Source organism: Otolemur garnettii, unplaced genomic scaffold (assembly GCF_000181295.1).
Source record: "Otolemur garnettii isolate 467f Iridium unplaced genomic scaffold, OtoGar3 scaffold00003, whole genome shotgun sequence".
NCBI classification, from domain to species: Eukaryota; Metazoa; Chordata; class Mammalia; order Primates; family Galagidae; genus Otolemur; species Otolemur garnettii.
The window spans coordinates 13,429,869-13,441,879 of NW_003852398.1; the positions used below are offsets into that span (position 1 = coordinate 13,429,869).

Below are 12,011 nucleotides of genomic sequence, written 5' to 3' on the forward strand. Positions count from 1 at the left end.
GCCTGTGGCTCAAGGAGGAGGGTGCCGGCCCCATATGCTGGAGGTGGTGGGTTCTAACCCAGCCCCAGCCAAACTCTGCAAAAAAAGTCACATAGTTGGTTTGGTTAAAGAAAAAATTCCATCATCTTTTAGAATTTTTCCTGTGCCTATTAAATAATCAGTTGAATTAAACTATCTACTTAAGAAAAATACAACTACTGAGTATTGACTTTTGGGTCAGACTGCCTTCCTTTTTGAATTCTGAGGGCCACTCTTTCTCATGGTGAGATTTTGCATAGTTTACTTAAATTTTCTGAGCCTCGGTTCCCTCTTCTATAGGATGGACAAAATAATATCTGTTTCATGGTTTTGCTGTAGAAATTAAAAGAGGCAGTGTATGTAAAGTGCTTTGTACGGTTTTGGCATATTGCAGCGCTCAGTAAGGCGTAGTCATCATCATCATTATTCGGTTAAAGGGGTGTATGAGCTGGAGCCACTCATGAAGTCGCTTCTGCAAGGGGAAAAGTCAGAGCGCACGTTTTTTTCCAAGGTTGCTATTTTGCAAACTTTAATATGAATTACTCATCTCCGTTCAAGAGATGAGCTTCAGAAAAATCGCGTAATGGAAGAGGAAAATGACCTAATCACCAATACGATTTTAAAACGTATGCTTCAGGTTACACCGAGTGCTAATCCTGAACTGTCTGGGAGCAAGCACGTGGACATAGCGTGCTCTAAATTATTTCATCACATTGGAGCCCCACATACGTTTTTTGGAAAATATTGATGACTACAAGTTCTTTCAATGTATGTGTGAGAGAATGCCCGTATGCAAAGTATTTCTTTGAAACTGAATGTAACAACTTCTGCAAAGAGTTTCTGGCGTAATAGAAGCGTCTAAATAGTTGGACTCAAAGGAAATGTAAATTCATGGTAAAATATTTGAATATAATCACTCCTACCACCAAATATTGATGTGTGGGTATTTGGTTTAGGTGGAAAAACTGATGTTGTTTCTGGGCCATTCTATAGAATGTAAACTCATGTGAGTAAACATGGTTGAGAACTGGGCGGCGCTTGTGGCTCAGTGAGTAGCATGCCGGCCCCGTATACTGAGGGTGGGGGGTTTGAACCCGGCCCGGCCAAACTACAGCAAAAAGATAGCCAGGCGTTGTGGCGGGCACCTGTAAGTCCCAGCTACTCCGGAGACTGAGGCAAGAGAATTGTCTAAGCCCAAGCACTGGAGGTTGTTGTGAGCTCTGACAGCATGGCACTCTACGGAGGGCAACAGAATGAGATTCTGTCTCTTAAAAAAAAAAAAAAAAAAAGTTGAGAACCCACTATTTGCTAGGCCCAGTATTTAGGGATGTCAAAAATATCTCATTTCTCCATGGTGTACATATACCACAGTTTGTTGATGGATCGATGGGCACTTGGGCTTCTTCCATGACCTGGCAATTATGAATTGGGCTGCAATAAACATTCTGATACAAATATCTTTGTTGTAATGCGATTTTTGGTTTTCTGGGAATATACCTAATAAAGGAATTGCAGGGTCAAACGGCAAATCTATTTAGGAATACTATGCAGCCATAAAGAAAGATGGAGACTTTACCTTCCTCATGTTCACATGGATGGAGCTGGAAAATGTTCTTCTTAGCAAAGTATCACAGGAATGGAAGAAAAAGTATCCAATGTACACACCCCTATTATGAAATTAATTTAAACCTTTTTATATGAAAGCTATAACCTAATAACAACCTAAGGATATGGGGAGGGGGGATGGAGGGGGGAGTGGTGGAGGGAGGGGGATTCGAGGGTTCAGTTCTGTGGTTCATCTTACAAGGGTACAAGTGAATCTTTCTATGAGTAGAATATGAACGTTTTAACACAATAACTAAGAAAATTACATGAAGGCTATGTTAACCAGTTTGATGGAAATGTTTTGGATTGTGTATGAAAACCCCACACTGTACCCCAGAAGTGCATTAATGTACACAGTTACCAATCAATAAAATAAAATAAAAAAAGTCTCATTTCTCTTAAGTCTCTTGTTGAAGGGGGTCAAGAGTCTATTCATTTCTCTATCCCACAAATGTTATGTACTTATTTTATTTTAGGACACAGTTTCAAGATTACTTACCAGTTTTACCTTAAAGAATGGTATCTATTGAAAGTGAACAGTTCCAAATCTGATTTTTGCACAGATTAGGCACGTTAGGGCTGATTTATTTGTAAGGCACTACTGGGAGAGAGATTAAGGCTTAGAAGCTTTATAAAGAATTGTGAAAAAAAATTATGTTTAAAAATTGGTTCAAAAATGGAAGAAAAAAGCTAAAAAATCATAATGGAATGAATGTTAAATATTGACAAAACGTATTTTGTCGATTTTAATCGTTCTTGCATGTACTGGTCATAAAAATTTTATTCGATTTGAAACGTATTTTTTTTAGATTAACTTTCTCACCTCATTAGAATTTCTGTGCTCACTTCGGCAGCACATATCTTAAAATTGGAACGCTACAGAGACGATTAGCGTGGCCCCTGAGCAAGGATGACACGCAAATTCGTGAAGCATTCCATATTTTTATGAAGCCAATAGATAAACAACTACGTATTCACAAGAGAGAAGAACACAAGGTTTGAAGTGAGGGGGGAGGTGGGAAGCCGGCAAGGGCAGGAGGGGGGAGCCCTGGTCAGCTCCTATTGCGCACCACGTTGGCATACACAGCACACCCCCTGGTGAAGGGCTCAGCTACAACTTGAACTTCACCTTAGACGTGCAAAACAACACAGCCTAATCATTTGTACCCTTATATTAATCTGAAATGAAAATAAATCGAAAACAAGAATTTCTATTTTTTGGATATCACTTGTATAAATATATTACCCAGAGCCAAATAAGTTAACAAATAAAATTTATAAAATGTTTAAGGATGTTTTCGCAGCAAAAATTATTTCTAATAAGGGCTTTGGGAGCATGTTTTGGTGATTGATACGATGAAAGGGAGAAAACACTAGATGGAAGAGTGATTTTGGCATTGTGATAATCTCAAAAGGTGCCTGGACAAGCTTTTATTTTTAGCTGGGTCTCTCTCTCTATATGACCGATATGGTGGTAGTTAAGCACCGTGACAGGATTAAGGACTAAAAGCTCAGAAAGCCGGTTCTGTTTGTGCCTGTCCCGTCATTAAGTCAACAGAAAATAAGCAAGGTGGTTGCTTTTCAGTCAATATTGTCCACTGGGTACTGTTCTGCTGTAATGGTCTGTCAGCTTTGATCCACTTACATAGAGAGATTATTGACAGGAGAGGGAGGAAAATGCATTTTAATCATTGTCCTGAGAATCGACTTGCTCTTTCTCTATAACTGAACCAGCAAAAAACTGAAACATAAGTGCCGATTTTTTGAATACAAAGTAGGGTTCAATTTTCAAAAAAAACACAAAAGTCCCCAATGTAATAAACAACGTTAACTTCAGAGGCTTTAATCACCGCCTGGGATCAAGCCAAAGCCTCAAGTTGGGGAGTGAAGCCTTCAGACCCCACCAATGAGGGGCACTTGCACCCTGGACTGAATTTAATTGATTAATCTTTTAAATAATGAGGAAAGAAAATCCAGTGCATTGAGTCATCCATTTGTCCCTTCCAAGAACTAACTGTGCCAGACCCTGCTTAGCTTCTGAGATCAGACGAGATCGGGTGTGTTCAGGGTGGGATGGCCGTAGGCAAGTCGTCCATATTTTCTAATCCTAACATTGGACAAATAGAAGTCAGCTCCTGTATTCCAAATACTGGATGGAAAATTCTTTCTGGGTCTCTGCTTTACCTTCCTTTCCTCACTTTTTCAATGAACACTTATTAAGCCTTTTTAAGTTGTAGGCACAATGTTTGCCACTTAGCCACCAATGGGATAGGTTAGGTTTCCTTTTCTTAAATAGCTGGTGTAGAGCACAGCACCTGGTCATTCAGATATGATGACCACAATTAAAGAAGGCACTGGGCATATAAGGTAGTGAGAAGCTGGGTTCACACAGTATGAGCCAGGAGGCGACAGGGGAGAAAGTGGCTCTTAAGCCAAGAGCTGAAGGATGAGAATAAGCTGCCAATTGAAGAGATGGGGAAGAATATCCCGGGGAGGGGGATGGCAGGTGCAGAGGCTCAGAGGTGGGAAAGAGCAGCTCTGTCTTTGGTGAATGGCATGGTGAGGAAAAAATCAGGGAAATGCAGGGGAACCAGAAAGAAAAATTAGACAAGTCTCCATTATTTCTTTTACAAATAGGTATCAAGAAGCATTTTACTAAGTACTTTCAGAGAGAAAAGAAGTTTAATACATTGTCCTTGCTTGCAACAATAGAAAAGGTTATTATTTCTTCAGTACTGACTAATTCAATAAATCAATGGGTAAAGGTACTACAGCTTTATGTATGTGGTCTGCTGATAATCCAGGTGTTCTCAAAGTGTCCATACTTAGAAAAAAATTAACAAACTTGCATAACAGCAGATACATTGGACTATTTCTGCTGTGAGTGGGAGAGAAGACTGTGTGTGTGCAGAAAGAGGTGGCCAAGGCGTAGAGAACATTACGTAAATATTTTCTAAAAATTTGTAATGACTATTTTGTAAATAAAGGTACAGTTAGCTACATTTTCCCATCTTGCCTATGCATGGCAAATTTTGGAACAAATTAAATATGCTCAAAAAAACCCCAGAAAAATACCTTTTTAAACATTTTTTCAGACATAGATGATCAGATTTCTAAAGATACAGACTCGAGCCATACTGGGAAGCTGGGAAGTTGCCCCAAGATGCACCATTATTTTTAGTCTCATGTTCTTAAATAGCTTAGATTTCATCTGCTATGTAACCTCTGGAAAAGGGATCTAACTTTCGAGGTTTCTACCTCATCATGTGGAACATGAAGGTTGTGTGTGGAACCTAGCTGTCGATTCAGACTGACTCTGGACTGGGTGATGTGGCCACATAGCTATTGCTAAATCGTCATAGGAAAAAAGGATATAGCTCTTCTATGTACTTTGTTCTCATTTGCATTTTCTGGGGGAACTGAAAAGATTAGAATAGATGTAACAATAATAAACATTTGCTGTTCTATTACTTTGCCCAGCTACCATGGTAAGCACTTGGCACAATGTATCTCTTTTAATTCGAAAGGTACCCTGTGGTATAGGGATTATTTTTACTCCCATCTTAAAGCTGGGGTAAATGAAGGATAGAGACCTCAATGCCATAATTCTAGTAAATGGTGGATCTGGGTTACACACCCTGGCTTGTGCTTTCTCTACTAAAACTAAGAAAAACCTAATTGCAGGAAAATGGATAGAGGACCCTAAGAGAGCTCTCCTGGTTCTATCTTTTTAGAAAAATGACCTAAATCACATATATGTTTTAGTTTGGAATGATTGCTAAGGGGAGCTGTGAGGTCTTTAAAGATGGAAAAGCGATTTAGCCAAAAAGGGGGGGAAAGAGAAACAGTCAGGACGAGACCCTAATGTTTATTGAGTGTATACTCTGCGCTAGACTGGATACTATATGCTTTGCTTAGATCTCATTCAAGTCTCCCAACAAACGTTCAGAGGAAACTGTGACCATTTCCCTTCCTAAGGAAGGGAGCTAAACATAAAGACATGGAGGAACCGGTCTTCAGACAGAGAGCTGCTAAGTAGCACAGCTGACGTTTAAACTCCTGTTTCTTAGAACCACAGCCTGGGCTATTTCCACTACGAGAAACCAAATTTTAGATAGGAAGATAAATGATTTCTAGTTGTTTTTTCAGTTCCTACTACTTCTCCCCCGCACCCCCGGTTTGGCCATGTTTTAATTTTTCAAATTTTTGTGTCCATATTTTTCACATATACCAGGAATAAAATGTTATTGGCATATTTTTCCTTTTCTGGAGTTAGAAATAATTTTTATAATATTTCACTTTTTAAGTTTTCATTGAAAAAATAATAACTGTGTACATTTATGGGGTACAATGTGATTTTTTTGGAGACAGAGTCTCACTTTATCACCCTTGGTAGAGTGCTGTGACACCTCACAGCAACCTCCGACTCCTGGGCTTAGGCAATTCTCTTGCCTCAGCTTCCCGAGTAGTTGGGACTACAGGCACCTGCCACAACACTTGGCTATTTTTTGTTGTTGTTGTTGTTGTTGCAGTTTGGCCGGGGTTGGGTTCAAACCCACCACCCCTGGTATATGGGGCTGGCGCTCTGCCCACTGAGCCACAGGCACCACCCAATGTGATATTTTGATCTATACATAGATTATAGAAGAGTCGATCAAGCTATAATTAACATATCTATCGCTGGATTCCAATTAACATCTTTTTGTGATGAGAATGTTAAAAATGTATTCTTTTAGCAATTTGAAAATATAAAATATATTAACTATGGTCGACATACAATGCCACAGATCACTAAAACTTGGCCTTCAGTGTAACTGAAACTTTCTCCTCTGATCAACATCTCCCCATTCCCCACTGCACTCCCTTATTTCTAGTTACCAGGAGCCACTTTCCTACTTAGTGAGATCGTACAATCTTTGCCTTTCTGTGTGTTGGGGTATATTTTCAAACTTTCTTTACTTACTGCTCGGCTCATTTTAATATATTCTTCTTTTCCTTTGGTTTTTCCCTTTGCTGTTTATGACCAAAGGCTGATTGATGGAAAGTTAACAATTCTCCAGTTAACATATTAAATAGGCTTTTATCCCTCCTGCTAATGTTGAAGCAACTAATTATCAGCCCTGTTTGGGAGCAAGGAAAGTTGACCTCAGATAGGCCCATAGAACCCTTCAAAGAGAAGAGGAAGAAGTGGGGTCTCCCAACTCTCTCAGCAACAAGCCAATCCGTTATAATTGCTTGAGAACAAGGGCTCAAGTACTTGGAGTCTGCACTGATGCAGCGCCTCAGAAATAATGATTACAGCAAATCAGAGCTCATGAATATGCAGCTTATTTCTGCTTTGAGACACTTGAGTTATCCAAATTAAAAATATAAAATTATGGATCGCAAAGAAAGTGGCAGGGACTTTTTTATGTTAACAATTGGAAAATATCACTGGAAATGAAGTCTTCCTGCCAACATGAAGCCCATAATAATCATGCCAGGGAAAGGATGCTTTTCTAAATGCTTGCTTTAAATAGATTTCCCCCAACAAAATTCTGTTTAAAGATAGACTACGGAAATTTAATTCATGTGATTTTTCCCTTGGTGGATTTCAATTTCAGGGTTATCCATTTTGGAACAGAGTTGAACACCATCTCATTCACAAGATGTTCCCTATAGTCAGCATCTACCCTCAGAAACCCTGAAATAACAAGACTTGATTTTGGTGATTTTTCTTTCTCAAGATTTCTTCTTTTTTTTTCAGGATCTCTTCCATGTCTGCGAGCCTGGTCTGTTAAAGACTCTCCATTCCACCAGGCCCAACCCCCACCGTTTACATCTTATCTCTTTCCCTTTCTGGTTCATCAGAATGATTCATTTCATGATGTCTTTATTCAGGACCTTTCCAGGCAATGTGATTAATAAACACATGTGCAAATGTTTATAATACGTCAGGTTACAACCGTTGTTTTACAAGCTAAAGTTGCAATGCCTCATTCAAATGTTTGAGCTTGCACCACCAGGTAGTTGCCACGTGGATAAAATTGCCTTGATCACATGGCAACTATCAGATTTAAGAATGCGTAATTGAAATAACTCTTTTAAAATGAAGAGAGTGTGTGTGTATTTGTGAAAGTACTTGAACCAAAGCATAGAATTTAATAATACAGGGGAGGGTTAGAAAATACACAGCAGGTTTTTCCCATTTCCCTCTTCAGTGACTAACTGCTGTGGTGCTCTTTCCCATTAAGATCTCAGGAATCTCCTTAACAGAGAACCTGAAGCAGCCTCTCAATTAATAATGACATTTGGGGCTCGGCGCCTGTGGCTCAAGCGGCTAAGGCGCCAGCCACATACACCTAAGGTGGCGGGTTCGAATCCCCAGCCCAGGCCTGCCAAACAACAATGATGGCTGCAACCAAAAAAAAAAAAAATGGCCAGGTGTTGTGGCAGGCACCTGTAGTCCCAGCTACTTGAGAGGCTGAGGCAGGAGACTTGCTTGAGCCCAGGAGTTGGAGGTTGCTGTGAGTGTGATGCCATGGCACTCTACCCAGGGGGATAGCTTGAGGCTCTGTCTCAAAAAAAAAAAAATGACATTTGAGATAAAAATCACACATCTTTCTTAATACAGAGCAAGTTTAAAACAACAATAATGCTAGAATAAGACAAGAATCCCACTTTTGCCATTCTTATTTGACAAAATACTAGAAATCCTATCTGGAGCAATAAGGTAAAAGAAAGAAATCACAGGCATCCAAATAGAAAAAGAGCAGGTAAAAATATCTCTCATGGTAAGTGATATGATTTTATATGTATAAAAACCTAGAGACTTCACCCAAAAAACCTTAGAACTGATTTAAAAAAACAATGAAATTTCAGTTTATAAAATCAAGAAAATTCAGTAGTGTTCTTATGTACCCATAATAAAATAGGTGAAAAAAAATCAAGAAAGCAATCCTGTTTTCAAAATGTTTTATTTCTGCAAACTATTATCTAGGAATAAATTTAATAAAAGAGATGAAAAATCTCTACAATGAATACAGAAAAACACCGATGAAAGAAATTAAAAAGTATGCAAATAAATGGAAAAACCTCCATACTCATAGATCATAAAAATTACTATAGTTTAAATGATGACACTACCCAAAGCAATCCACAGATTCAATGCAACCCTGATTAAAATACCAACAACATTCTTTACACATTAGAAAAAATAATCTTACAATTCATACAGAATCACAAAAATTCCTAAATAGCTAAAGTAATATTGAGCAAAAAGAGCAAATCTGGAGGCAACATACTTCCTGATTTCAAAATATATTACTAAGCAAGGGTAATCAAAACAGCAAGGTATTTTGTTTAAAGACGCATAGACCAATGGAACAGAATAGAGAACCTAGAAATAAATTCATGTATTTATAGCCAAGATAAAATGGGAAAGAGACACCTTTTCAATAAATAGTGCTGGGAAAACTGGCTATCCACTGGCCAGTTTTCCTAGGGATAGATTTCCTTATCATCATACACAAAAATCAATTCAAAATGTATTAATGACTCAAATATAAATAAATACCAAATCTATAAAACTACTAGAAGAAAACATAGGGGGACATTGGTCTAGGTAAAGATTTTATAATTGAGATCTTAAAAGCACAGGTAACAAAAGCAGAAATGGACAAATGGGAGCACAGTAAAGCAAAAAGCTTCTGCATAGCCAAGGAAGGAATTAACAGAGGGATGAGACAGCCTACTGAATGGAAGAAAATATTTGCAAACTATTCTTCTGACAAGCGACTAATATGCAGAACATACAAGGGACTCAAACAATTCAACAACAATAAAACAAAAAAATCTCATTAAAAAGTGGGTAATGGGGCTCAGTGCCTGTGGCTCAAGCGGCTAAGGCGCCAGCCACATACACCTAAGGTGGCAGGTTCGAATCCCCAGCCCGGGCCCGCCAAACAACAATGATGGCTGCAACCAAAAAAAAATGGCCAGGCGCTGTGGCGGGCGCCTGTAGTCCCAGCTACTTGGGAGGCTGAGGCAGGAGACTCGCTTGAGCCCAGGAGTTGGAGGTTGCTATGAGCGTGATGCCATGGCACTCTACCCAGGGGGATAGCTTGAGGCTCTGTCCCCAAAAAAAAAAAAAGTGGGTAATGGAACTGACTAGACATTTCTCAAAAGAAGATAAACAAATGGCAAACAGGTGTATAAAAAAAAAAGCTCAACATCACTAATCTTCAGGGAAATGCAAATCAAAACCACAAGGAGATACCATCTCACTGCAGTTAGAATGCCTATTATCAAAACAAAAACAAAAGCAAAAACAAAACCCCCCCAATAACAAATATTGATGAATATGTGAAGAAAAGAGAACACTTATTTACTGTTAGTGGGACTGTAACTTAGTAAAGTCATTATGAAAAACAGTATGGAGATATCCTGAAAAGCTAAAAATAGAACTGCCAGTGTAGTAATACCATTTTGGGGTATTTATCCAAAGAAAAGGAAATCAGCATATAAAAGGGATACCTGTAATATCCACACCCCAAGTTTATGGCAGCACTATTCACAATAGCCAATACATGGAACTAACCTAAGCATCCATCAATGGGTGAGTGGGTTAAAAGATGTGGAATATGTATAACGGAATACTATTAAGCCATAAAAATTAAATCTTATCCTTTGCAGCATCATGGATGGAAATGGAGGTCGTATGTGAAATGAAATAAGCTAGTCATAGAATGATGGATGTTGTATGTTCTCACTCACATGTGGGAGCGAAGAAAGTTGATCTCATGGAGGTAGAGAATAGAATAGTGCTTACCAGAGGCCAGGGAGGGTGGTGGTGTTGGGGTGGAGGATGAAGAGAGGTTGGTGCATGGGAACTAACATAGTCAGACAGAGGAATAAGTTCTAGTGGTTGATAGCACAGTCGGGTGACTACGGTCAATATTAGTTTATTGTATATTTCATATAGCTAGACGAGACTATCCGAAACGGTCCCAACACAAAGAAGTGATAAATGTTTGAGATGATGAATATTTTAAATACCTTGATGTGGTCTTTACACATTGTACGGATGTACCAACATATCATATGTATCATATGTATAATCATTATGTACTGGAAAAAAAATAAAATGAAGACGAGGGGAGAACACGGACACAAGAGGGAAGACGACCTCGTGAAGACAGACAGAATCATGCTACCTGCCACAAGCGAAGGATCTCCTGGGGCCATTTGACTGAAAGAGGCATACAGGTTTTCTTCCCTACAGCCTACAACCCTGATGTCACCTTGAATTTGGACTTCTACCTTCTAGAACTGTGAGGGAATAAATTTCTGTTGTTTGAAATCTCCCTTTCCAAACATTAACAACAAGAAAAATGAACAAGGTTTTGACCCACCTGGCCAGGGATTCAGGGCTGAGGTGCAGAATGAGACAGTGATTCTCAGCTACAAGGGTAGGGCCCAGGTAGGAATGGAGTGTGATATGAGCAGCTTGATTTAGGTCAATGGTTCTCAACCTTCCTAACGCCATGACCCTTTAATACAGTTCCTCATGTTATGGTGACTCCCAACCATAAAATTATTTTCATTGCTCCTTCATAGCTGTAATTTTGCTACTGTTATGAATTGTAATGTAAACATCTGATATGGTCTTAGGTGACCCCTGTGAAGGGTCATTTGACCCTCAAAGGGGTTGAGACCCACAGATTGAGAACCTTTGGTCAAGATGAACAAGACTTTAAAATATATTTTCCTCTTCCTAACCCGAAATGAGACTCGGAATTTATCAATATCTATCTAGCATTGTGCTGAAACTGGGTTGTAGTGCTTTTTTCTATTTGGGAAATAGAACTGGATGGACAGCTGGCTTCAGAGTTTGCATGAAGAGTACATAATCCTACTTATATAACCCATCGTGTTTGCAAAATCTGCACTGCAGTTTTTGAGAGGGAATGAGATGTTTGGAAATAAAATCTGCTGTGCAGGAGTGGAAAATTTATCCACTTTCACATTATTTTTGTTGTCTGTATTTTTATTTTGCTTTCTCAAGATGTATGTCTCTTTGATTGAGTATTTTCCCTTTGCTGCCCATGTCAGGAGTGCTGAAGTGTCGCAGCACTCATTGACCTCTGTGTAATATGAAAGTTGCTTAACTCCTCCAGGATTATGATTTCTTAAATCTAGAGTTAGCCTGGATTGAGGTAGAATGAGGAAAGAGGGCATGAGGAATAAATGGTTATGCAACCCTCAAAAGTGTGAGAGTTCATCGTTCACATTGTTATTCTGCAAATAAAACTAGTCATTATATCAATGGGCTGAACACCTGGTTTTTAATTACCGCTGCAACACTTTCACCCTGCTTCTGATTCACAGCACTGTTCCTGTCTTTAGTA

General features: G+C 39.0%; 1 non-coding gene across 1 annotated transcript; it reads left to right on the forward strand.

Moving 5' to 3' along the window:
- The first annotated feature begins 2,461 nt into the window (after positions 1-2,461).
- LOC111727309 lies at positions 2,462-2,568 on the forward strand. Its single transcript, XR_002774882.1, has one exon. It is a non-coding gene; the product is annotated as a U6 spliceosomal RNA (small nuclear RNA).
- The last annotated feature ends 9,443 nt before the right edge of the window (positions 2,569-12,011 follow it).